The following is a 13,561-nucleotide window of genomic DNA, read 5'->3' on the forward strand; positions in this document are numbered from 1 at the left end:
TGTTCTTCATTCTCACAAAGTAACAGTGACAAAAAGAAAAGACCCTTTTAATAGAAAACGAACACAGTAAGTGGGATTTTATTTTTACTGCATTAGTGATAGAGCATTTTGCTCATTGCCCATTAAATAGCAATACTGTCTTTTTCAGTGCACAGAATTCTTCCTGGAATAGCTTACGGGTAATCATGATGAAATTCCACTATTGTATTTGATTTACTTAAAAGATATTATTTGCAGACATACCCAAAACTAAACAGGGATATTTATTTTCCCTTCTGCTACACAGAAAATCACCACCTCAGCAACAACAACCTAATCAAATCTTTTTTTAAAGTTATTATAAGTAACATTATTCATTGGCCTGTAACTTAAAACAAAGATCTATCTTTGAGCCATTACTCATTTAATCCATTTACTCCCAGTCCCCATAGCCACATGGAGGCAACGTTTAATTAATTTTCAAACTGGACATTCACTACATAAATCAGCTTGGAAAAACAGATATACAGTAAAGAGATTGCAAACATCTAAGGATTTCATCATGGTGCCCTCAATGCAATTTAGAGTTCTTTGTTTGAATTAAATAGCTCACGATGGTGATGATTTTGTAAAGAAAAACTCATGTTTTTGCCAAGTACTGAAGATGAATAGTTGATTTTTTTCAACATCGATGAACGTCATTCTGTAATAAGTCACATCCACAAGCTCTGCTGTTCTTTTATAGGTGCACCCCAGTGCAACAACACGTGGCTTTGGAGGCCGTTGTCTGGATGTTTACAGAGATTCCAGCTTCTTTTAATTCTCTTTCTGTTCAACTCCTGACAATATTTTGAGCAAAAGAATGAACTCTTTCATGATGTATGTCCTATCAAGTTTAAATGCTCGAGTCAGAAATACAAATGTTATGTCTGATGGAAGTCACAACTGTCCACGTGAATAAAAGAATAATTTTGTTCTCATTTCCATCTGAAGTGAAAACAATATTCCTTCAGTTCCACAGAGGAACTTCAACTTCACGGCATTAGGAAATTCTCTAAACCTGAAGAACAGAACTGGCATTGAACTGTTCAACTATCTAAACAGTTGGAAGGGATGGGAATGCAGTGCCTAAAGAGTGTTTAGTTACTATTACTCAGATTAAACAAGTTAAGGTTTAGGGAAAAAGTATTCCTTTTCATTAACAGGCAAAACCAATTAAGCATAGTTACTTGTGGACTTAAAGACATTTTCTCAGCTGGCTATTTCTGCCTCTGGCCAAAGAGGCATCTCTCAGAACAGCTATGAAAGCACAAGCACAGGGTGACAGGGATGCCTCTCCTGCAAGCACAGATAGGCTCCTACATACACAGATGACTTACTGTCCTACAAGATCTTGCCCCTAGACAGCAAAATATGAGGGCTGATCCAGATGTAATGTCCATTTTATTACCTTGGCCCACAGTGCCAGAGGTGGATGGTGGTGGTATGGCAGTGATTGACAGATGGCACCAGAGATGCAGTCTGACACAATGACACCTGACACAGAAGTGTGTAAGGAGCAAAGGTGTGGAACTGAATTCCTAAACGTGAGAAAAAGGCACCCACTGACATTCATCGACGCTTGCCAAATGTGTATGGAGACCAAGCAGCAGATGTGAGCCCAGCGAGAGGTGGGTGGTACATTCCAGCAGTGCCAGCTAGTTCCAACCCCCAAATCCACCCCTGTAAATTCAGTATTTACTTGGGAGGGGTCATAATACTTAATTTAGGAGGCAAATATGAGTAAACAGTTCTGAGGTTTCTTCTTCCTTCAAATTTAGAATTGAGTAAATAAGTTTCCCTGAAGATGAGAGAAACGGAAGCGATGACACAGAGAGGTCTCACCAACCAGAGACATAAAACAGAGTCGGAGCCATAAGTTAAACCAACCATTGATGCTCTTCAGTATCCTTGTTTGTTTGCAAACAGTTTTAACAAGCATGATAGAGGTAAGAGTTTTTTCCTCCCTTAGAGGTATTTTATTTCCTCTACCAGCTAAACCCACATCCCATGAATCATTCAGCAGAGGAAGTGGGAACCCAGGGACACACAAGGGTGGGTTTCCCAGTCAAGTGTTGGCGCTCTCTTTATACCGACATAATTAAAAAGGCAATCCACAGAAACTACTAAATCAAATGGGTTATTTCTAAGGGCTAAGAAGTCTGCAGCATCTTCCCTCATATAGAGAAAAAAAACCCCTTTAAGGTGCTTTCCCCATCGTACTATTAGATATGCTGCATTGTAATTGGAAACTTCTGGAAACACATTTTACAGCGAAGCTGCCAAGCCTAAATTAATACTTCACACCGTGATATTTTTTGTTTTACAGTTTCCACATCAAAATTGACCAGAACTTCTCTGAACTTTTGTCCCACAGGAAGGGCAAAGGTTTTAATGAGACTTAAGCCTGGAGATTACTTCTTGAATATTTGGTAAAATCTGAGGGATCTGGTAAGCATTTGAGATGGAAAAACATCAGCAGAGTTTGTTTTTGTAGTCTAAGTAGAACTTAAAACGTAAAACTACCAAGAAAGAGAATAGCCTGGAAAACAAAAAAAGGTCAAGCACCAGTAGCACTGAAAAAACAAAAAGGGAAGGTTAAACACACATTTAATTCTTTTATCAAGTGCAGTTTACATCTGTATCCTATTTCTTCACAATAAACCCATTGATCTTTTATTAAAAGTGAATTAAGACTGCCTTCATCTCCATTTCCAGCCAGCTGCTTAAAACAAAGCTCTCAGACTACGCAAACAAAATAATTCCAAGCCATCAACAGCGATCCGTTAGAGCTAAGCAGCACAACACGAGAAAGAGTGCATCAGCTTTATTAAATTCAGTCCTCCCACTGAAAGACAACCCCACTGGAATCCCAGCAGCTCAGTACTCCAGCAGACCCTTGCTCCCTGACTTCATTCCACAAACAGAAAAGGTCCCTGCTGACCCCAGAAGTGTAACCCCAACGCTTTGCTTTCACAGCCAGCAGGACTGAGCTGGACATCTGAATCCACTTCTCTCCCACATCACAAACAAACAAACCCTCGAGATTCATACACGCAGAATGAAGAACCAAACTTTATTTTACTAATATTAAAGATGGTTGAATGCTTCAGATTTAGCATCAGAAGTATCTCACTTACAAGGAAGTGTATCTCTAAAAGGAGTTCATTGAGCAAATGTACGGATTGTGGATAATTTGTCGAATAAATAACAATTTGGACTTAACCACAGAAGCCACAGTTGCTTGTGCAAATGCTTGCCGGACACTTGAGTAACAAAAACATGAGTGATTTTATCTAAACTCGACATTCATTATGCAATCAGAGCTTTCAGGGCCCAACTGGATACTCTTGGAAGCTTGGCTACCTTTGCTATCAAAGATCAACATGCTGTAATCCCCAAACCATATTATTCATATTAAACACAACTGACCTTGTAGCCCATAAATCTCACACTGCTTTTGAGAAGTGAACAACGTGTAAGGGAATTATTCACCGAATCACCAAGGTTAGAAAAGACCTCCAAGAGCATCCAGTCCAAACATCCACCCTACCACCAGTATCTCAATATTTCAAGTGGTAGAAATGCTGCTCTGCTACACAGAAAGGCTCGAATCCCGGGAGTTGGACTCGATGATCTCTAAGGTCCCTTCCAACTCACACAATACTGTGATACTGTGATCTCCCCACTAAACCACATCTCTCAGTACAACATCTAGATGTTTCTTGAACGCCTCCAGGGCCAGTGACTCCACCACCTCCCTGGGCAGCCCATTCAAGAGCCTGACCACTCTTTCAGAGAAGAAATTTCTCCTAACATCCAACCCGAATCTCCCCATTGTGTTCTCCTTCCTGCTCTAAAAGACGTGCTGATTCTCACCCCTTTAGTTCTATTCTTTCCAATGCATCTCACGCAGAAACTCAGAGGAGTTGCTCACCTACACTGCTTACATTTTATCTACATGAATAATAGCATTTCGTAGAATCCTGGTCTTTGGCATACAAAGATATGAGATGTTGATACTAAAGAATCCTAGAAAAAGTAGCATGGTTAAAGAGAAAATTTATGGGAAACCAATGGAAAGAAAAAGAAAAGAAGCTAAGCTCATATGTGGTCAGAACACAAATCATCTGATTACCGAGATGGAGCTGCTTTACTTTAATTCTGCCGCAGAAATTCTTAAGGAGACCCCAGCAATAAACTTGGAACAAGAGATTAGGAAAAGCTATGACAAAGAGATAAAACCCAAGCCAGGGCCTCAGGAGGAATGCTCCATTAGAAACACACCAGCTATGCTGACTTCAGTCCATCTTAAAAGGAGTTTATTTTGGCAGCTGTGAGAAGTGGCAAAAAAAAAGAAAAAGGTGAGTATTTCAATCATGGGGATCCTATATCACTCCCTTAAAGAGCTGCCATGAGCTCACGTTACTTCTTGTAATTATTAAATACTTTATTTCGTACATTTTCTTATATTTACCATCAAGTGAAACAATCAAAAGGACAGAAGCATCCTAGTGTGTGTTGCACTAACGTTCACCAGTACAACACAAGTGCGTGTGAAGGCTTTCTGCACAACACTTACTCATTTTTAAACCACTGAATGGAATTACGATGTGCCAAGAAGTAAAACTACGCAAATCAACTTTGGAATCTTCTGTGACGTTTGCAAAAGCAGAGACTAAGCCCCAAACCTTACCCTCATGATTCACTTCAACTCCATTCTCTTTCTTTACCAATAAGACCCTTAACAACTCTGAAGGACGACACGAGAGAAGAGCGTGTATATTCTCCAACAAGACCAGTTTTCACTTTTCAGCACACACATTGCTCTGCAGCTTACCTTGCTGCAGCCCCTATGCCTGCAAAAGCACCTTCCTGCTGTTGGGAGCAGAGTCTCCCAGTACCTCCTGCCCAAGAATTTCTCCAAATCTAACCCTTTAGAGTGTGTTTTACCCTTATGTCTGGCCTCAAACCCAACTCCTCATTATAGCTGCTGGTTCTGTGGTTACCTCCAAGCCCTTTGCTGTTTTCCCTGGCATTCACTTATGCTCAGCAGCTCCAAGCCTTCCCCGTCTTTCCCAACATCCCTCAAACTGCTCTCCTCAGACAGGTTTCTCTTCTTCCAGCTCTGGACCCAACCTTCCATACCCACCCACCCACCCCAAAGCCCCTCAGTGGTTCATAAGATCCACTCTGCATTACCTCCTACACCCATCACAGCCTCACCTCTGCTTTTTAATCGCTGGCCAAACTCACATCGTCAATGGGAATAATGCCTCTGTACAAGACTTTCCCAAATCTCTGTTTCTGCCTTTAATGGGGTTTCCAAAAGCTCAGCCAGAAATGCACAGAACTTGGCAAAATTCTCTCCAGACAAGGCTCCACGGGCAAGAAAACAAGGCGTGCCCAGGAAAGTCTGTGCCTGCTGGTCGCCTTGCACTGAGTCATTCCATATTTCACCTCCATGCCCAGCTACTGACTCATTCTGTGCGGTATTCGACGACATAATAAATAAGGGGCCTAACTGACAGCTCTTCAAAATTGTGAATCGCCGATATTCAAAGGAGCTGAAATACACTCCCAGTTAAGAATTCAGATAAGGGAAGCTGGCTTTAAATTAAGCTATTCTATGCACATAAAGCAGGAATTTAAAAAGCATTTTCAGCGCTCGTGCAACTACATCACATTGAAAAGCAATATAACTTTAAGAACTGGTACTCCAGCTTTAACTTCTACTTGCTTGCATGCATTTAAGAAGAAGAAATAATACTCTGAATGGATACGCCAGAACTGGAAATGGTTCTTTAAAACTTCGGAGCTTTCTATTTATGTATGTTACACTTGGTAAGTTTTTGAAGCATCACCAGTAGAAAGAATAACCCAATAAGAGACAAATACTTCACCTTTTACTATTCTACACTGAAGCACACGCAATATCTGGGACAGCTGCTTTCTTAGGTATTCCAACAGAATCTACATATTAACACTTTAAAATCACTCGGATATTGGCTAAATGACATTGTGAAAAAAAATCAAACTAACGCATTTATACTGCACACAAAAAGATGTAAATTATACTAAAACTGAAGAAAAAAGAATTAAATCTCAGCGTTTAAGTGCCCACAACTCTTTATCAGGAATGACACATCACTGTCAGGCATTGTCACATTGCCTTTCCATCCACGAAGGAATAAAATGGGAAGGTTTGCTTTGCCAAAGTATTCCAACCATGTGTTAGAACTTAACAGTAAGTAACACTAAAGACAAAAAGGTATCTGTACAAAAATCCGGACCATCAAAGAAGTACACTTTAAAAGAGCTTTCTTCTGTTGCCCATAAAAATGTTTATTTTCACTGTAAGTTTCCATTCCTGAAATAAGCATTCTAACTTTAGGTCAGCTGAGCTTGTCAAGTGTTTGTTAAACAAGGCTGCTTTGTTTGCTGAGAGGGGAGCATCTGTGCACAAAGTTCTTTGTGCTTCCCAGGAGCACCTTTCGGGTCTCACTTTGTGCCCATCTCAACACCTGTAAGCCAACATCTGAACTGAACCATCCTTGATAACAATGGAGCAGTCTCAAGGGGAAACAAACCATCACCGCCAAAAAGTATGTTTTGTCACCAAAACATACAGATCAGAGCTCCATTCATTGCCACAAGAAACACTAAACTAATACTTCTAATATCCTCAATGCTCAGGAGCCTCTCCAGAGCTGAGCTAAACATAAGAAACGGGAAGGAATCCAAATACAGGAACACCGAACAAGCATAAGGTAACACAGAAAATACGTCCAGACAGATTGATGCATTGAATTTTTGTCAAGTTATTCACAGGGAACCGTAACTGCAAACATACCCTGCAAGAAATAACACATTCTTTCAACATGCACTTTTTCATACTGACTTGCTTTCAAAATCCCTCCTTATGTTAACAAATTATTTCTCCCTTATTAGATACAAAAATATTAAACTTCAAGTAGTGGATTTCTTGTCAAGTAAGTCCATTTTTATTAAGCATCCAAAACAGAACAAAGTGAAATTACAGTACTGAATTCCACAGCAGTCATCGTACCTGCATGCTTTGCATCTACTAGCTGTGTAAATGCATGTGCGTGTGCTTCTGGCTTGACCTTAGCAGTTGGTCATTCCCACTTTTCAAAGTGAATATAATAGAGCCTCATGAGAAGGTGGGGTTGTCACCACAGGGGCCTGATTCAGTCATCAGTGTGATGGAAACAATTTAACGTGCAGAATTCCTTTACCAACACTCAATGATTGAGAATAGTTTTGTGATGATGAATTCACCAAACCATCTTCCAAAGCTTCCAAAACAAGCTCTATCAAAACCAAATAATTCATGAGATGCATGCAGCATTTTACTCAGCATCCTTCACTGCCACTGGGAGATGTGATCTAAGGATGCAAAGAGCAGCAAGTACCCCCCAAACAGAATGCAATACAAAAATGGCTGCCAACCCCTTTGCTCCACCCCTGAATGGAAGATAATTAAGAAGGATTAATAGCAAGCCACACAGTGCCAACCAGAAAAGAATAAAATGAAAAGAATGTGAAAGAGAAAAATAGCATTCACAAATGATGAATAAACTCTACTGAACACATTAGCACTAAGTAGCCCTGCAGAATAGTAGCCTCAGTATCTTAAATAAAATCAATATATTAGTAGAACAAAAAAAGCTCATCTCCTCTTCTGCCCATTCATAGAACAACAGTGCATTTGTGTTGGGATCAAACAAAGCATTTGGTTCCTGTGTACTTTTGCTCCGTGAACCCATTCTTCTTCAATTAGTTAACAATGGGATCGTTTTCATCCCCTTTCTCCTGTGTCATTCTGGCTCAGTTTTACTTGTGAAAACATTTTCGAATTACCATTTTCATTCGGGGTGAGAATGGAAAGAGAAGCAAACAGTGCAACATTCTATTAAGAAAAAAAATAGATGATCTGGTCCTTTGAAAGCTTTCTAGCCAGAATCTCACAGTCATCCTACACATATAATGCTGCAAATAACTGCTATTAATATCTCCCTGAACTGAAACAATTTCATTCCTTTCAGGACAGTCCAGTTCCTCAGCTGAAACCAACTAAACCGAGTTTTCAGCCCAAGGTTAACCCTCTTGCATGATACACTGAAATCTCCTGGCACTGCCTGGACCATGCATGAGGTTTTGGTTTGGTTGTTGTCTTACATGCAGAAGACAACAGCTCATGAGGCCTCCCCCAGTAGGGAAATCTTGAAAGCCTTTGGGAATTGATTCTGATTAAGTAAGGAAAACCTTTAAAGGAGCAGCAACAATTGTGTGTAACCATAACTCCATTGGCTGTTCTAATACAGGGGCCTACCAGGATTCAAAGAGAATACAAATTTATTTTTAAATAACACGTATCTGAAATACGTTGGCAGGATAGTATGAAATAAGCTCCTCCTCTACTGGTCATGCTTGTGTTGTGAAGAAGAAGAAAACAACACAAAACAACTAAATACTGACACGTGCCATCCAGTATTAAAGCTATGTGCTCTGGCATTTGTTTATTCTTTATTTGCGCTTTTCCTTGAACAACCACTTCTAGCACTTACTATAATAAAGATGACAAAATTCATCCTAAAAATGGCCATAGATCCTGTAGGGAACAACTACAAAGCCCCCCAATGCTCTGTTACCTCATTTCATGCAATATTCCCTTCTAAATGATGAAAACAGGAACTTGTATCAGACACTTAGTTAAAACAGAATGGACATGAGTGAGATTCAGGGTCATATACGCTGTGCTCTCACATTCAGGCACAACTTTAGCATTAAAAAAACTCAGCCAAGTCCCAGTTTAGCCCATTCTGAAAACTTTATACTCCATTCCCATTTTTTCCTCCTTGTCTCTAGAGTCTATGCATCATCTTATCTAACAAGAATTGTTAACTTCATTGTGAGTAATGCATGCCCTCAGCATTTGAAGGCCTAATTTTAGGCATCGTTCTGCTGGAAAGAAACTGATGTGCTGAAGAAAATCCATTGGACATCATAAAGAATGGCAGGAGGATTAAAAAAAAATGTGATTTGGAGAAAACATTAAAAGTAACTGAGGGGTTTATTTTGGTGAGTGGATGAGCGGTTGGAAATAATATTGTTTAGGAAGTTTGTGTCAGACAACACAATGAAAAACAAATAAAGCACAAAAATATATAAGGATATAACTGCCAACATATAAGGACAAAGGAAATCTTTGGCAGATACACGTTCCAATGCATCTTAAAAGGTAACAAGTGTAACTGGACCTTCCTTGTGAGTAATACGAGGACCAAGGACAAATAATAGAACCTCGTTAATATACTTCTACTCCATACAGTGAGCAGCTAAATAAACTCAAAGAAAATAACCATTCCAAATAAAGAATAGTTGTCTAGATTAAATGTAACACTTCAGAGAAACATACTGTGATAATTCTGAAAAATACAGACTCAATAAAATCAGACCTCATTAGAGTATCCACTATTAAATCTTTCTGATAAAGTTGGAGAACATTAAAAACCTGTGTGGATTAACTGACCTGTCAACCAGCTCCTACTGTAAAGGCTGCAAGGTGAAATACAGCAGAGCCAGGAGGAGCAGGAGTTCCTGGCTTCCAGATCAAATAAGTCCTACTTGACAATAGTGCCTAATTAAAGCAAATTTCATCAGTGAAAAGCACAAGTCAGAAAGAATATAATAAGAGCAACCAAATTCAGTGAGAGTTCCCATAATACAGGTATCAGCAGGCTCAAAAGACCTGGTGCAGAGATAAAGCTGACCCGTGTCTCGGTGGCTTCAGTGACAGAATTAAAGGGCTGTTTGTTCTCCAGGACACAACATCCTTGCTGTTTTGCCCACAGCTTGAAAACTTGCATCCCTCTGAGTAGCCTCACACAGAGACATGGATGCATGGGAAACAAAGGCATTGCACTCATTGAGCCCTGTGCATCAGGGCATCGTAAGGTTGCTGCCTCAGCATATGCTAAATTCACTCATCTTTGGGAACAGCCAAAGAGACAGACTGACCAAATTCAGGATGCTAACCAGCAATGCAAGAGCATCCACGAATAATTAAGTCAACAAAATACGCAGCAAAGCCAACAAAGCAGCACTTCATTAATTCACTTGTTGTTAGAGACTGGGAAAAAGCACATTGATTTGCATGTACCTGACATTTACTATAGCACTGACCAGTGAATTTATAGTATCATAAATGGAAAACTCTGAAACACGAGCCATGACCTCATTCCTGGGATGACAGAGAGAAATTAACGATGTGAATTGGGAAGAAATCATTCCGCCCCCACCCTAACCCCCCCTCAAAAAAAAAAAGCAACAAAATAAAACAAACCAAACCCATGTGACTTTTGTCTATATATTTCACAGTCTACACTTCTCACTTTAATTGCTAATAGCTGCTACAAGTCCCCTTCAAATTCAGTCCGAGGCAGTAACGAGCAGTGAATTCATGACCATGCAGAGCCATGAATTAGACATGATACACTTCCAAGCAGCTATTAGCATGCAGAAGATGGCTTGTGTCAGATTTATTAACACAGTCCTGAGCAAATCTTTTCAGCAGCTCTTTTTGACAGAGGCAGACAGGTTACCTCTAATAACTCCGCAAACATCTGGTGGTACAGAATTAGTCTACATGGAATAAACTGTACCCTTCCTCGGGTGCCTTTATTAAGGTAGGCTTAGATTTTTGCTTATTTAGGCCTCGTACATATGAGCAAAACTATATTTATCAAAGAAACAGCATAGAAAAACCAACTCAAATAGAAAAGCCTAATACAGCAAGTGAAACACATAGAACATGTTGCTACTGATGTACACACATAGGTGATTAATAGCACCTCTACCATATTTTTATTCTTCAGAACACCTGAACTATAAACATGTTTTCATATATATTCATACACAGATGCAGTCTTGCTGTTCATGAAATAGGAACTCTTTACTGATATTAAAATATTAACAGAATCAGTACTATCATCACCAAATATTTTAATATCGGTATTTTAAATCACGTCATATTTGGGATTGCTTAAAAGATTCTGAACATTTCTTTGAAATAAGTTCCTTAACTCCAAAGACTCGGCTGAGCTCTGCATTTGTTTCTAGTGGTAAAGTGGTTTCCGACTGGTTTTAGCCCTGCAAATCTTGCATGAAACTCACACAGCTACAACACAGGCACCAAAGAGAAGCCATAATCATTTACCAATTATATACCGTACAGAACACAGCAGCTTAGAGGAAATTATAATAGTAATTGCATTCATTATCTTGAACTGCCATAAAAACAGGGAAATTGATACTCTGCTTTTAAGCATTTTTATTTGTATTGGAAATCCACTGTCAGCACTCAATAATGGTTGTTGCTACTCAGAACAAAGGCTTTCAATACTCATAACGACACCATTGCCCCAATTTTCACAACCTGGAGAGAAATATCTTAAAGGATTAAAAAAGAAATGAAACAGAGCAGCTGTGATACGCTGTCCAAAGTCAAGAGAAGATACTAGAAAATATTTACCACTAGCATTATGTGATACCTGCGGGTCCACTCCAACCCAGGATATTCTATGATGAACTGTTTTCTGCCCTCCTGTGGTACTATCTATCCACCCTGCTCCACAATCCCATCACTGTTCACTCCAACATGCTCAGTACTTTACCCAGTGTGTGCTGTAGGCAGCTAGGAGGAGTTTTCTGGGCAATGAAATGTGCAAGGAAAAAGCTTTTATGAAAGAAAGCAACAAATAATATAAAGGTGGGTGGGGGAAGGGGACGACATCAAGCAGCTGAGTCCATCATCTGAAATACCACTGCAAGTGTTGGCCAGCCATTTTCAAGGAGTTCTAGAGAATCCCTTTGGGTTTGAATGCCGAAAGCCAAGTCATAACTCAGAGTGGTCTTTTTTCCCTGCAGTCACTAACCCAGACCATTAGAAGGAACACACAGAACACATTCATGGCTCCAAGAAAATGAGAGCTTGGCTTCAGCTGCTGATACCAACACAGAGCAGTAATCTGACCACAGAGGAAGTCCCATGAAGAAGTGGAAGGAAAGTACAAGTAACGTGGCTAAAAAACTATGGTAACAAGCCATGCAGAACGCTGGACGCCATTGAAAAGCAGGGAGATTTTCCACTCTGTTCTGCAATCCATCATTTTCAGATTTTCTTATACATTACAATTGTTATTAGTATATGATTCAGTCTTTACTTTTTGTTATCTTGTTTCCAAACGGTTCTGCAAAAGAAGAAACAAAAAACACTCCAAAACGATTGTGCTGTCAATACCTGTATGTCTTTCTATGAGTATGCATCAGCTTTTCAACCTATAATTCTTTATCAGAAGGTAGCATTGCACGCAACAACAGCAAGTCCCATTCCCTGATTTGGTTCATCATCTATTCCCATTGTTAATAGTGACAGCATGGAGAAAAACAGGCTTACAGCTGGTGGCAGCTTTAATACATGCTAAGTAAAAGGATAAAGCACATAGGTTTACCTACACCAGCTTTTTCTAATATGACGCTTTTCAAAGCTATTTCAGTGGCAGAATTGGGGCATCTTGTGCTTACAACCAAAAATCACAGAGGTCTGCATTGTGGTAAGTTACTTTTCCTTCACACAATTCAGCCCATGCAGGGAACCCAAGCTATTTGTATAGGTTAACTGAGTTCCATGGCCAGGAAGGGTGAAAAAGCCCCAGGTGGGAGGCAGACCAACATGGGAGCATGAGCTGCAGGCTGCTGCTGCATCGTGCTGCTGCAGGAGGAGTGATGCTGAAATTCCTAATATCAGCCAAAGAAATTGGCTCTGGAGCTCTATAAAATTCCAGGGGCACCGCTTACGACCGCAGTCAGCCTGAGGTATTCAGTTCAAGAAAGATTAATCACAGATGAATCAGCCTTTTGTTTCTTTTTTGACATTTCAGAACCCTTTCTAGTATTCCATCTATCTGAAGTCTGGCCATGCCTTGATACCAAAGTAGACTGTTTGAAATAATTCCATTTACTTTGGCCTGCAGACAAGTCTGGATAAAGATTTCAGTCAAAACATCTCTTCAAATCACAGAATGGTCTTCAAATAGCACACAGATAGTGAGGCAAGGAGGTAATGGGTCTGTTCAAAGCTTGCTGATGTTATTTATTTACTGACTTCACAGCAGGGCAATGGGATGGCTGGCCAAACCCAGAGACAGTAGGTGCTCCGGTTGCGCTTATTTGCATGCCAACATTGACATTGAAAAAGCATTTAAAAAATTATAATAATCACAAAATACCCACAACACTAAGTATAGAAACTCAGATAGCAAACTTCATCAACACTCCCTTCTCAATATAAGAACTAAGAGGAGAACAGGATTTAAAGTGAGGAGCAGCAAGTGGACTTACTACTTAGACCAGAAGCACAAAATCAAAGTCTTTCTGGTGTCACCCAACAACAGACTCAATCAATATCAAAGAGCTACAATGGAAAGAAGTTAATTTAGCATCACAGTGAGCTCAGCAG

At 39.8% G+C, this 13,561-nt stretch overlaps 1 protein-coding gene across 4 annotated transcripts in view; it reads right to left on the minus strand.

The window, feature by feature from the left end:
* ATE1 (arginyltransferase 1) overlaps positions 1 to 13,561 on the minus strand; it is a 60,928-nt gene that overhangs the window by 14,795 nt on the left and 32,572 nt on the right. The gene's annotated exons all lie outside the window — the stretch shown is intronic.

Source organism: Excalfactoria chinensis, chromosome 6 (assembly GCF_039878825.1).
Source record: "Excalfactoria chinensis isolate bCotChi1 chromosome 6, bCotChi1.hap2, whole genome shotgun sequence".
Lineage (NCBI taxonomy): Eukaryota > Metazoa > Chordata > Aves > Galliformes > Phasianidae > Excalfactoria > Excalfactoria chinensis.